Source organism: Thermobia domestica, unplaced genomic scaffold (assembly GCF_964235325.1).
Source record: "Thermobia domestica unplaced genomic scaffold, izTheDome1.hap1.1 HAP1_SCAFFOLD_2321, whole genome shotgun sequence".
NCBI classification, from domain to species: domain Eukaryota; kingdom Metazoa; phylum Arthropoda; class Insecta; order Zygentoma; family Lepismatidae; genus Thermobia; species Thermobia domestica.
Window position 1 is genome coordinate 1 of NW_027658021.1, and position 15,133 is coordinate 15,133.

General features: G+C 35.9%; 1 pseudogene across 1 annotated transcript; it reads left to right on the top strand.

The window, feature by feature from the left end:
- Positions 1-709: 709 nt before the first annotated feature.
- Positions 710-14,399, top strand: LOC145678287 (neurexin-4 pseudogene; annotated as a pseudogene). The gene is made up of 3 exons (XR_014130339.1): positions 710-801; positions 4,926-5,085; positions 14,274-14,399. The product of XR_014130339.1 is annotated as a neurexin-4 pseudogene (transcript).
- Positions 14,400-15,133: the final 734 nt, after the last annotated feature.

A 15,133-nucleotide genomic window follows, 5' to 3' on the forward strand; every position in this document is an offset into this window, starting at 1 on the left:
ACGTTGCTTGCTAAACTGAGTCTAGAGATGTCAAATCCAGATATGAGATATTTCAGGCACGTAACCTCCGTGTGGGGTGCCCTGGCTAATTCGCAGACGATGCATGTATTTTATCATTATTATTGATTTTACTCAAACAACTTGACTTCTGACAATGTTCTATCTATATTTACCTTCATGCTATACATCGTTTTCAAGCTCTTCATTATGTCTTTGCAATAAGCTTTCGATTAGCCATCTCTTCTTATAGTTTTTGAGATAAGTGGACGACTTCATTTATTTCATGTTCCATTGACTTTAATGTTCATGTTTTGTGCTTTCTTGACTATGTTTCATCCATTTTAGGACAATTTGCTTTTCGAATAGGAAATCTACATAATCTCTTGTACATTTAAGCTGAATTTCAGCCATCTCTCCCAAAGTCTGTTCACATCATTGCAACCGGATAGGCCTTTTGTAGCAACTGTTTTCTTAAAGATAACACTAGCAAAGAAGAGAATTACCTAGCGAATAGCGGAAATTTTGTGACTCGTAACTTCTATACCATTTTGGCTAAGATCAGGGAGGTAAACATAATTCCTTATCATTAATCTTGAAGTATTTTTGTGTAAACTTAAATGATTTAGTACTTTCTTAATTTAGTAAGTTAGTTAAAGAATAACAGTGTGTCTTGTCTCATAGGTAATATAAATTTGGTTTCTTTCCACAGGTGGAATTGACGACACAGCAGGATTTTTAGGTTGCATGAGGCTTATTATGCTCGACGGTAATTACAAAATTCCAACAGATTGGAAAGCCGAGGTAAGATACGAAATTAGTAAGTTTCTTTGAACTCCGCACTTTAATGAAGTTGCTGTTTAAAATGATTGAGTTTTATCAGTGGGCTACGCTAAACGCGTAGAGGAGATCCGGAGTTCAGATCTTGTTGTCGATCGTACTATTCGTGATATTATTATAAGATTTTCTTCACTCCTACGAGGCTGAAGTATTAAGTTTCCACTGTACGTCATTCTGACAACAGGAAAAGTCTATATCATATGGCTGGGTCGCGGTGGCTTAGTAGTAGAGCGTTCTCTTCTGGTGCATGAGGTCCTTTGTTCGATCCCAGCTCGCGCCAAGTGAGCTTTGTGGTGGACAAACACCTTGTGCGTAGGTTTTCTCGTTTCTTCCCACTTTCTTCTTTCCACCATTTCATTCATTTCTCATCACAGTCTCCTTTAGCGTAGCCAGCATAACAGTAGGGCCTAAAACTTAAAGATTTCATTTCATTTCATTTCATTTCATATGACCTAACCGTCTCCTGTTCATACTAATCAGTCAACATGAACTCCATATCGATTTCTTTTCCTTTGTCCGCTACTCATATTGGTGTACTACGGAAAGTCCAACCATATTCACCTAAGATCTACTACTTCGTAAAACATCTAAAAATGTATACTGTGAAACTTCTCCTAATGGGACACTTCCGTAATGCGGACAGATGTTTTTGATTCGGCAGAAAGATATGTATTATTACGGGACAGATTTTTACAATTTCATTTGATTTATTTATTTATTTATTACATTCGAATAAACAATCTTTTTTTTTTTTCTCTAATGTTTTAGTAACTTATTTATAACAAACAGGAAGTATTCTCAGTTCATTCCTATTTACCACAGAAAATACTTTATTTTGAAAGTAAATATGCAATACAGTACAGTAAATAGAAAATTCTTTCCCCACAAAATGTCTTCATCATACGACACAAGCTGAACTTGAAATTATTTTTCTCTGTCGTCAATAAATCGCTTTTTGGAGAGAGCTCTAGAAAATCTCCAATGAATAAAAATAATCGTAGAGACCAGTCTATTGCCACCAGTTCTTTGCAAAACTTTTTTTTCCCTCCCCTAAACATTTACGCTCCTTTCCCTTCAACTTGAAAGATGTTTTACTACAAAATTTCAACCAAAAGTATTTTCCCTCCTATCCTCTGTCGAAGATTCCCTCCAGTAATTCGAACACTGAATATGGTATTTCAATATTATCCGATATTTATATTTGTAATTAATATACAAATTACCGTGTACTGCTCATAATTACCTTACTAACTTTAGGCTAATTTCTCTGTAATGGACGCCTTTTACTTACGGGTTGTTACGTGCGGAAATTTTATCCACACTTAATAAATAATAATCTTGGAGTGTATTGCCTGAGGAGTATACAACCCGAAATAAAGATGTAATTTTTTTTAGCGCCTCTGGCGGAAAGTTGTGAATTACGTACCTACGACGGTGCTTGAAGAGGATGGCTTAGCCATTCGATTGCTACTGTGCAAGTGGGCACTATCTGTTCTGCTATAGTCAACTGCGTATAATGTTATTATATATCACGAGTTTCAGAATTAGTGAATTTTACAGATTATTCGTGAAAAAAGAAATCTATATTCAGATATTTTCTAAAGTATTGGTGTCTAATTTCCGAAAAGTGTTATTTCGGTTTGGTGATATTGTGTAGGTGAAAATTTCTGTAGTGTGACACCAACTTCATTAAATCGGGAGTGAATGGAATTATATACCACTTTTGTAAATGGGTGAGTTGTTATACTAATTTGTTATATTCTCTGATTTAAGGTGTTACATTAGTTAGGAGTAAATATACTTTATATCTATTTAAATTATTTAACAGCGTGTTATTAGAACAATTTTGAATATGATTTTTTTTTAAAAAGAAAATTAATGTTATGGAATTGTGGTAGGGTAGATGTTGCTACTCTGTTAGACTCCTGAAATATACTTACAGTAGAAAAATATATATATCAGGACATAAATTTACATATGTAGAAACTACTATTCTTGTTCAAATCCATTTGAAAGTATATATTGCTTGATTGAATTATTGTTATAAAGTTTTCAATTTACATATATAAGCTTTTATTTAACTATCCTAATAGCATCTTTTTGATTACTTATATCATGGTTTTTTGTTTTGCTAAGCTGAAATACGCAGATATCCTATAGAAGAGAATTATATAAAATATAGTTACGATTTGCACTAGGAGGATCTCGCCTAATTTCCCCTCATTTAACAATTATTACTATAGGGCATGTTTCCCTTTATAGATATTTGTCCTGGTCATTAACGGCCGGTGGCCCACGACGGAGCCATGCCTAAGGCATGTTACAGGGTAAATAATCATGTCCGATCGGTGTTGATTATTTAGAGGTTTAATTAGAATGACCATAAAATTTTCAGCTAAAAATGTCTCAGGTTCCGGCTTTTTAAAAAGTATGAGAAATGAGAAACAGGTCAGTGCGTAAATTAGTTCCTGTTTACCTTAGAAATACCTAATACATATACATTGTTATATAACATTATATGTATGTATAAAAGCTATATATATATAATAGCTATAGCTATTATATATATATGTATGTATAAAAGCTATTAAATATAAACAGTATTTAACTTAGAATATAGTACGACATGATGCTGCCTGCATTTGCTCCTTTGCCCTAGCTCGAATCCTTGATAGTACATTGGGCGAAAAGTTGACTCTTGAACCAACTTCTCAAAATTTATGTGGGTGCATATCTATGACGGGACGTGTTAGCCTATATGTTTTCAGGGGAATCTCGATATTTGATTGATTTATTTTTAGTTAAAAACTTTTATGAACACTATTATAAAGGACTGTGCTTTGATAAAGTAAAATATGTCGGTACTATAAGGATAAGATGGGCTGCCCTACCTCACTCGATAACACGGCTGACTTGAATGCCAGAGAAACGGGTTCAAACCCGGATCCGTGGGTGCCAGAGCCCCGGAGCACCCACATAGTCGGTGCGCATGTTTTGAACTGAAGAATGCCAGAAATATTTCTCAGAAGAACCTATGGGATCTTTAGGCCTGTCTTTGTTCTTATCGGCGCCCTGATATCAGAGCTCCCCCTCTCTCTCTCTCTCTTCGTTATAGGGCGGGAAAAGAATTCAATACTTATGGAAAAGGAAAGACACGTTGAAGTTCAACAAACAAGCAGCTGCTAAAGGAGTAAAGATACTGAGTTTGTTATTTACTTATTTCACTCGCATAAAACGGGACAAATACTACTTTTTTCCATCTAATGACGGAACGGCCGGGACAGGTGACTAAAACGGGACGATGGTCGCCGTAGGTTTAATTGTATGTTCCCTGTTTCCAAACAAATTGCTAGTTTCCATTTGCCAAACACCTTACAAGCACCCCATATTATTACACCTGCCGGACACAGAGCAAACTCGGCGATACGTTTTGATCGCAGTGTTATCATTTGGCCCGTAGATAAAGGCTTCCGTATAGTAGTTAATGATTTCTCAACCATTCCGAAGCTTTACACGAACTTTCCAACCACATCCATTATATACTTCGAAAGGACGATCCAACAAATGATTCCGCCACTAAAATTCAATTTTACCTAGTTAGCTATTACCCATTTCAGAGCGATCATCGTTTACCTTCCTCCGAAAGCGCACAAAAAGTCATAAATTGTGTCTTCTTCCTAAAAATCTGACCACCCAGGAAGATCCATTGTTTCTAGTATTGGAGCTCCACCGAAATATCTCAATTTGAATTTAAACGGCATCGGAAGTGTCATTGTTCGTCTCAGCGACCCCAAAAATTATGTAACATACTAATATCGGTCATTTTCGATCATTTTATATATATATATATCCTCCCCAAAGTTGCGGGACTGTTCATTTCTAATGTATACAGATTTTTGCATCATGCAGGTTAAACTATGCTATTTAAAAACTCGTGGATCTATAAAGTGGTTATGTAAAAAGCAAGTTTCCACTAAATAAAAGTCCCACTAAATGCAGGTTTTATTGTATTTTATATATAAAGTTTTAAAGGTTCTGTTCTCTTTATGGCAAAAACATACTTATTACAAAAGTTTGTTTCTTGACAGGAATACTGTTGCAAGAACGAAATTGTCTTTGATGCTTGTCAAATGATTGATCGATGCAATCCAAATCCTTGCCAGCATGGAGGTGTATGCAAACAAAATTCTCTTGAGTTCTACTGTGATTGTACTAACACCGGTTATTCAGGGGCTGTTTGCCATACCTGTAAGTATTCTTTCAGCTTGAAATAGGAATAGTTATTGCATATCGAGTGAAATAATTAGAGTTCCCTAAGATGAAAGCCAAAAGATGAAATTTATTTATTTTTTATTTTTATTTATTTTTTATTTTATTTAGTAAAGGAGAGATAAAAGATTGTGTTTGGACACTTCGGCTGTGATTCATTAGAAATTCTCTAATTCTTAGTGGTTATAGTTCTTACTTGTGATATGTAGAGTCCCTGATGTAGTAGCAAGACTTGTGATTGTGAGTTTGTAGTGGATAGAATTGCGTCAGTGGATTTTTTTCAGAGTTTTCGCGTTTCTGCTGTGTTGATTCCACAGTTTTACTTGCAATTATATTAACCCTGTAGGCTGTAGGGCATTACCATGGGACATTAAACTAAGAATTTTTCATCTTTTAGGATTTTTCTCTCTTTAGGGACTGTTCGCCGCACGCAAACTTATTACATGGCATAGAGCTTGAATATTTCAGAGATTTTGGATAATAAGAAAATTAGGAAAAGAAAAAATCCAGGCATTTTAACATCTATTTTCGTAGAAGCACTAAAATGCCGTATTTTCCGATTATAATACACATCCCAAAATTTAACTTTTTTTCTAAAGGAGAAAACAAATCAAAGTAAAAGAGTTAACAATAATTTAAAAATGTTTGATAAAACACTGTAATAGCCTTTGAATAGTGCACTGACCTTCTAGAAATGTGCAAACTCGATGTCATGGATCTTTTGTCCGATAGTCATAACCAACTAGCACACTGTCTAATTGTATGCTGTTTCAGAGCATTCGGCTTTCAAAAAAAGAAAGGAAGGCACATCAATCTACCTTCACTTCATAAGACATACCCCATTTTAGGGTATACTTTGAGGATAAAAAACACCAGAAAATACTTTGTGTATATATATATATATATATATATATATATATATAGAGAGAGAGAGAGAGAGAGAGAGAGAGAGAGTGAATCAAAAGTCTGGACACGGTGGAATAAATCGAGAACTTAACTTCGGATCGAAAAATCAAAAAGCACGTGTTTAGTAATATTAAAAAATCTATCTGATGAAACCAAACTTGACCCTATAGACCCACCCCCTGGGGGTTGGAGTGGGGTCAATTTTGAAATTTCTAATGGAAACCCCAAGTTTTGATTGCAGATTTGGATTCTACGGCCCAAACTATGTAAAGTTTCATCAACACTTTTCCGTCGATGCATAACATGGCGCAGTAATCGGGGAAAATAAATGGCCCCTAAATACTCCCATTTCGTTCATGAGCTTGGTAGTATTTCCGACTCCTGTTCTCGTTCAGTGTCACTGGTTCATTTCTCTGTTCCTTCTCGTCACTGGATAGAAGCACACTACACACAGACAGAAGACACAGAGAAAGGCACACCTTCTTCATTCGGGCTTCGGGCAGTATCAGTGTTGCAAACCAGAAAATTCAAAAGCGGCGAGTAGAGGACAAAAAATAAAACAATTAAAAGTAAAAGGAAAATTGAAGAAAAGTATAACTATTGAAGTATCTGCTTATTGCACTATGGTGTTTTTTGACTTCTCTGTCTAAGATGAAAATGTATTGATATAACTGTTTTCTAATCGCTAAAATATGACATTCATTAGGGTCGATTGTACCATTCTCTGATAAAGATAAATTATCGGAATGATCCAACCTTGTCGCGGTAGTAGATCTCATCTTACACAAAATAACACATGACCACTGCGACCAGTGTTATCTTATCTGACGATTAAAAGATATCAGGATAGTGTAAAATTGGCCCTATAACGTGCAAATGTTCGAATGGTGTGAAATTATCAAAAATAGCCTGTAACTGTCAAGCTAACTTATGTTTGAAATAACGGGTGAACCAAAAGTTTGGCCACGGTAGAGTAACTGGAGAAATACACTTCTGATCATAAAAGCGCAAAAAAACGTATTTAATATGTTTCAAGAAGCTATCCGATGATATCAAACGCAACACCCCGCCCCCACCTTCTGAAAAGGAGTGGGGGGCATTGATTTTTCAAATGGGAACTCCAATGTTTTATTGAAGATTCGGAGACTGCATCCCAAATAATGTAAGGTATAATCAAAACTTTTTCGTCGATGTGTGATATCATGCTGTAATCGGGGAAATTAGATGCTCCCCTCTTCGTTTATGAGCTTGATATTAGCTCCGACCGCCTGTACAAGGTGCAGTATTTTGAGAAATACGCGTCGGATCAACAAAGTTATTCAATGGTACCAAACACGATACCGCACCCTACCGCTAGGTGGGCTTAGCTGAAAGATTTGAAATGGAAGCTTTTATTTCTTATTGCAGAGTCGGATTCTGCGCACAAACCTGTATAAGATTTAGTCGAAACATCGTTGTCGCTGTGTGACGTGGCGCTGTAATGGCGAAATCAGGAGAACTTCCTATATGAACTTTAATTAGCTTCAATGCTGTAGACGTGATGTATACATGTGATCAAAAAGCAAAAGAAAATGTGTGACTATTGGGTTTGTTAGGGTGTTTATCGTTCTTTTTTCGCAGTGGGACGAGAGAGACGGGACCTACAGTTGAAAGGGAGATCCGAACCTCTATTAGGTTTTGGAACCGAGACGTTCCCCATGAACAATTGCCGACGAAGTTTGTCCGACCGTCGTCGATTATTGGGTGACAGCAGCGAAAAGGGTGTGCTAGTGCTGGTTCAAAGGCGGCTGCCTATTTGTCGGCTTGGCAGCGAACACCGTGACGGCCATCATTTCGCCTGATTTGTGCGAATAGTCGAACTGCGACTCACGAGACTGCTCGCAGTCTCGCATAGTTTTAGATGGGTGAAATTATTATTGAATTCTTTCTTTACTACTTCTTCTCATTATTATTATTATTATTATTATTATTATTATAGTATATTATTATCTGCTAGTAGTTGTAGTACTAGTAGTAGTAGTAGCAGTAGTAGTAATAGGAATTGTAGCATTAGTTATAGTAGTAGTAATTGTAGCATTAGTAGTAGTAGTTGTTGTTGTTGTAGTAGTAGTAGTAGTGATAGTAGTAGTAGTCTGTAAAGGGTAGTAGTCTGTAGTAGTATGTTTTATTTTTATTTTTAATCCTTTCATCCTTTAATTTTTAAATGTCTATAATATGCAGTGGCGTATTTAGGGGGTGGCTTCCGGGCTTAAGCCTCCCCCCGAAATCTTACTTAGTATAGTAAAGTAAATGAAATATCTTGCAGAATTTTCACATTTCCAGGCAAAGTCCCCCCGAAAGTTAGCAAAGCCCTCCCGAAACAAAATCGTAAATACGACATTATTAATGTGTCACCAATAAATTGATCACATCGGACCCTAGACAAGATTAGATTCTGTCGTTCCAATATAATTTCAAAACTAAAGGAGTTACCACTAAAGAGCATTGTGTGAACAGAGTGCACATTTCAATACATATGTACGGTACCACCTTAATTTCGTGGCATGGATGGGGCCACGGTGGCTCAGTGGTAGAGCGTTCACCTCTGGTGCTTGTGGTCCTGGGTTCAAAACCTGCTCCCGCCAAATGAACTTTGTGGTTGGACAAACACCGTGTGCGTGGGTTTTCTCGGGGATCTCCCATTTCCTCCCACTTTCTTAATTCCACCATTTCATTCATCTCTCTCATAATCACCGTCTCCTTTAGCCTAACCGGCAAAATCGTGGGACCTAAAACTCAAAAATTTCATTTCATTTTCGTAGCATGGAGTCCTCTTAAGTACGTTGATCGAACTTTCGTTCGGGATAGACATGAGGAAGGTTATAGGCGTAACCTGTAATTTGGGCATTATAGTGGAGCATTTGTACAAGAAGTGATACCTGTTTATGAGTGTGTGTGTGTGTTATTCGTTTCATTATTGTTTTCTCTTCTCACATGCAACGTATGGATGTGTGAATTATAACACGTTTAGTGGCACGTGACATGGGATTGCAACATTGGGATGGCATTGCTCAATCGTTCATTCACGTGTTAAAGCGACGTTCACCTGAGCGATTCGTTTATAAGTGGCAGGTCGTTAACGGTTACGGATCTGTTGGTAACGATTCTCGGTCTAACAGCAAAATGTCTTTCTTTATCACCCCAAACAGTTAATTTACTTTCGCCAATTATGGCGCCATATAATGCATCGACGGAAAAGTGTTGATGAAACCTTACATAGTTTGGGCCGTATAATCCAAATCTGCAATCAAAAATTGGGGTTTCCATTTGAAATTTCAAAGTTGACCCCACCCCAGCCCCCAGGGGGTGGGTCTAGAGGGTCGAGTTTGGTTTCATCAGATAGTTTTTTAAATATTACTAAACACGTGTTTTTTGGTTTTTCGATTCCAAGTTAAGTTCTCGATTTATTCCTCCGTGTCCAGACTTTTGATTCACTATATATATATATATATATATATATATATATATATATATATATAAAGCATGGAAATTAAAAATATCTTGATAAAATATGTGTCCATCAGGATCCAAGTTCCTTAAACTGAAGTCTGAAGTGCTGTAACGTATCCTATTGTGTTTATAGTAATGCGAAAAATTTCAAAGCTTCATCTTCATTTCTGTAAATGTATTATATTTGCATACTTGCACTGGCATTTTTCATTATATGTGATTCTTCTGTACTTATTATTTAAAAAAAAAAAAAAAAAAGCTTTAAATGTGTTAGATAAATATTGAGAAACCCTACAATGATGTTTTCATATAGAGTATGTTATATCGTTTCGTCATTTGACTTAAGGCATTATTTCGAAGTTCAGCACGGCTAATCTCTGACATTAAACTGCAAATAAACTATAGCGAAGTACGTAATGCGCTTGTAAAAAAAAAGCCTTTAAATGTGTTAGATAAATATTGAGAAACCCTACAATGATGTTTTCATATAGAGCATGTTATATAGTTTCGTCATTTGACTTAAGGCATTATTTCGAAGTTCAGCACGGCTAATCTCTGAAATTAAACTGCAAATAAACTATAGCGAAGTACGTGATGCGCTTGTATTCCCGAGGGCTTGCCTCGGGTAAAACTCTGGCAAATCCACTTTAAGGAGTACGAGATGCGAGAAAACAAACAAAACAACAATAAAAAAAGTTTGTAGCTGTATTACTAAAACGAATTAACATAATACACATTGTTTTTGCAAGGATAAACTACCATACGTTTCCTACATAGTACAGGGAACTGCACTCACCCGGTAAGACAAAGAGTGAACACGTGTGTCAGTGCGGTGGCGAAAAATGACGACCATGAAAGTAGAACAAAGGCTTGTTAAATCAAACTTCTCGTGAAACTTCGAAAATCTGCAACTGAAACATTTCAAATGTCGAAGAAAGTTTATGATGAAGCTTGCATGTCAAGGATACGAGTGTTTGAGTGGCACAAAAGGTATTTGGAGGGTAGGGTTAGCTGTGATGATGATGAACGAACAGGCCGCCCACATTCTTCTGTAACCGAAAGAAATATTGAAAATGACGCACAAACTGTAAGTCAACGTTACTACCTTGAAGTGTTGCGAAAGCTTCGTGAAAACATTCGAAAAAAAAACGGCTTCAGTTGTGGAAAAGTGGATGGATCTTGCATCAGGACAATGCACCCGCTCACAAGGCCCTATCCGTACAGCATTTTTTTACTCGAAAAAACATTGCAGTGTTAGAACACCCACCGAACTCGTCTGATTTAACACCTCGTGATTTGTTTCCGAAAATCAAATCTCAGTTGAAAAGAATACATTTTACCTCCGTTAATGAGGTTAAGGAGAAAAAAAGGGGGGAAACGTACTACAGACCCTTACAGAACACGACTTCCAGAGATGTTACATACAATGGCAGCAGGGAATGAAGAAGTGTGTTGAAACAGATTGGGACTTTTTTTTATCGCACCTCGTATATTAATAAATAACAATCGTGATGTTGAAGTGAAGAAAGAATTTGAAAACTACCAAGTTGGCATTCATTCTTCAGCATGATTGTTTTAATGGAAATGTGTAGAAGTGTTCTAATAAAGCATAAACGTTCTAATAATTCTCACCAGTGAACATACAGAAGAGTTCTCGATAGACATGTTTTAGAAAGTGCGAAATACTTCTAAACAGTAATGCCAGTTGGAGTGAATATTCCGTGGGGGGAATTTCTCAAAATATTTGGAAAATTGCATAAGAATACAATATACATAAATAGATTAAATTTATATTGATTTTTTTGCTCGTATAGTTACGAAAGCTACGTATGAACAGGTAATTTGTTGTGCCTGTAAACATGTTTTAGATTTGATTCTGTTGTAGTTTATGAAACAGTTCTATGATCTTCTTATTCGCTCCTCATTATTCAACAGTTTTCTCCACTGTAAGCATTACAGTTCATTAGGCCATGAGCGTCTCTGGCACGTTAAACTTGAGGGGGACGGGGACGAGTAGAATCCTAGTAGATTCTAACTAAATTTACGCCAAATTATGAATAAATATGAATTTGCTTGAATTATTAGCCAAAGGGATCCTCATACTAGCTTTACAAATACAATAGATAAAATAAGCATGACGTATTTCCGTCAGTATTTGTTGTTCATTTGTTTCCGCTGGGTTCCAAAGTCATGAGATGCATATAGAACTTACAGTTATGTTTTGCATTGTCTTATATTATAATAAAAGAGATAATTGAAACTTTTGTTTAAGTTTCTGAAAGAGGAAAATTTAAAGAACAAATAGATCAAAGATAAGTAAGAGAATGGAACTTATTTACATCAAAATAAAGAGAAACCTACACCAGCCTATGCTTTCTGTACGTAGCAATATTTCAATCACACCAACCTAATACTTAACAGCAGATATAGCTTTATTTATTCCGGCTCTCTTCACTTCTTCCATACGGATCAGCATTGATACATTTCATCTTCCCAACAAAATATTGGAGGACACGTCCCCCCGCTAGGGACGCCTGTGCATTAGACCATATATTAACCATATCGTGTCCGAAATTAATCCAATTTCTACGTAAAATTGCAATAAATTTACCAGGGTGGATTGATTTAAATCAGTCTGATTTAAATCACGATTTCAATCAAGATTTAAATCACTTGATTTTTTAAATAAAAATCGTTGATTTAAATCAAATTCCGAAATGAATTAATTTAAAGTGAAAGTAAGTAAAATCCCGTTGCTCTTCTGTTATTTCAATTATGGAAGATGATAATCATAATACAATGAGACTCATGTATGTAAGCACAGTATGAAAACGAGTATTATGTAGGGAACGATCAGGGAAAATCCCGTTTGAACGGGTTACGGGTGAACCCTGCTTTCTTCTCTTTGTAACACAGGGTTTTAAAATTTCTATTCCAACGGGGAAATCACCATGGACATTTAAGATGAAAACTCTTTTATGTCCACGTCTATTTGTTTGTTTCCAGATAATAGGGGCGTATTTAGAGGGGTCCGATCCCCTCTCCTAAACAAACAAACAAAAAAAAATAGATTTTAAAATTTTGGGCGAAATTTATGTACTAAATACATAGAAGTTCCTCGGGATAGTAATACGACAAATTTTGGATGCGTTAAAATATCGAATAATACTTTTGATAAAGTGGATACTTGACCCATTGCAGAACATGCCGCGATCTGCCATGTGATCGCAGAAAATTTGCCGCGCCTGTGCAGGAAAAATTGTCAGAGGAAATAAAATAGCCAACAGAAAAGTATAAAAACGTGCCTGCTATGTATAGATGTCTTAAATGCACCGACAACTCGCATTTGAACTGTTTTTCACGTCACATAAAGCATATTTTTAACAATCACAAGTGTTTCTTCTGCTGGAACTGATCTTCTTGATTTTTTCTTTTTTATTTTGGAATTCCTGCAGAAAATTTTTGACTTAAAAAAGCTCATCGCATAAAGACAAAGAAAGTTCTGCCATCGGCTAATGTATAGGATCAGAAAACGATATTCACGAAGAAATTAAATATCAACTAAAAGCAGAGAATTCGTGTTATTATTCAGTTCAAAATCTCTTATCGTCGCGAATTCTGTCGAGGAATTTGAAGCTTTAAAATATATAAAACGATAACTATGCCTGTTGTGCTGTATGGTTGTGAAACATGGTCGCTTACGCTGAGGGAAGAACGCAGACTGAAAGTATTTGAGAATAAAATTCTGAAACGAATATTCGGATCCCAAAGGAACGGAAATGAGGAATGGCGAAAACTTCATGATGAGGAACTGCATAATTCATACCATTCATTTGTTAGGGTCATCAAATCTTGGAGGCTCAGGTGGGCAGGACATGTAGCGAGAATGGAAGAAAGTAGGAACGCTTTCAAAGTTTTAACTGGAAGTCCAATCGGAAAACGACCATTAGGAAGACCTAGGCGGAGATGGGAGGACAATATTAAGATGGATCTCGCAGAAATAAGAATACAAAATAGAAACTGGATTCAGTTGACTAAGGATAGAAGTCAGGAGAGCTTTTGTGAACATGGCATTGAACCTCCGGGTTCCATAAGTCATAGAGTGAGTTAGTTAATTTTAGGCGAAATTTATGTACTTTATATGTATTTCGTGCCGCTAGCTAGTTCCAATTGTTTAAAAATATGCCCCTGCCAAATATCAGTAACTTTCGTGAAAAGAAAAGTGTCATGTTGATATACATTCTGTACTTTTTCCTTAATGCTTAAGAAACATTGTTTGGGATTGAAATAGGTTAACGATTGGGAATTAATTCAAAATTAAAACCCAATACTTTCACTTAAATGGCATAATTAACATTTAATACTAATTCCTAATGTTTTTTCTTCAGTTCGCGACTTGTATTATACGAAGAAAAAGATTTGATTTAAATAAAAAAAATCGATTTAAATCAAAAAAATCATGATTTTTTTCCACCATGAAATTTACACTTCTGAATAACCAGTAATATGATTCTGGGCAGTTAACAATTTAAAAATTATTACTGCATTTCTTCTTTACATTTATGTAAAATATTGTTGTAATTTTGCACAGATTGCCTCTGTGTCCTTGTCATTTCGAGCTCTATTATCTAGTGAGAGGAAGATATACGGTAAGAATAGAAATAGAAGACATATCTTCTAAGTGTCGTCATAAGTTAGGAGAAATTTTAACTTAATTATCACTACTGCACCATACCACATGTTAACTTTTTTTTTTGTGATTTGCTTTCCAGCATTGTATCCCTTGTCATGCAAAGCCTATAAAAATGTGAATTCAATTAGTCAGAGGAGTGAAATCAAGATCGATGTTGATGGAAGTGGCCCACTTCGTCCTTTCCCTGTTACCTGCGAATATTACGGTAAGTATACATTATTATAATTTTATTGTGATACTAATAAGCAGTGATCATTATCTGTTGTATAGAGAAATATATTTCTATTTTTGATCGACTTTTTTTCTTTTTTTAATTTATTTCAAATTGCATACCCAGCTATGTTACATTGGTATATTGGATTTTGACATTATAAGGTATAACGTATTTTTGTTGTTATATATTAAACGTACCCGTGTAAAATCACTAAAATTAGGATTATGCAGAAATGTCGTAATTCTGGCGTGAAGAGAGTGAGGCAGGATAGTTCGGTAGAAAAGGACTTGCTCTGTGTGAGGTAATCTTTGCACATGAGAACTGTACCAAGTTCCGGAGTCAACTTTGGTGTTTAATGATTTAACGGAGTAAATCACTTTGAGCAAGGGAAAGCACTCAATATTGAATGCGAACGTTGTGATATATATTCACAGTATATGTTATACTTTGAAAAAAGTCCTGGCACTACAGCCCTCAAGTGGCCCAAGGTCTAGTAGCCGGCTTGTTACACTAATGTTTTTGATGGTGATGTTTGGTCAGCACTCAGCTTCCCTCGCTTTTTTTTTTTATTTATTTATTTTATTTTTATAAAGACGTTCTTCAAGTAGCCGTCCAATAATTCTTACGACGCTGAACGGGCGCCTTAATGCCAACACTATCTGGCGAGTACGAATGGCCATAGATCTTTCCTCTTTGCTGATTTCACGACTAGTGATATTCCAGTG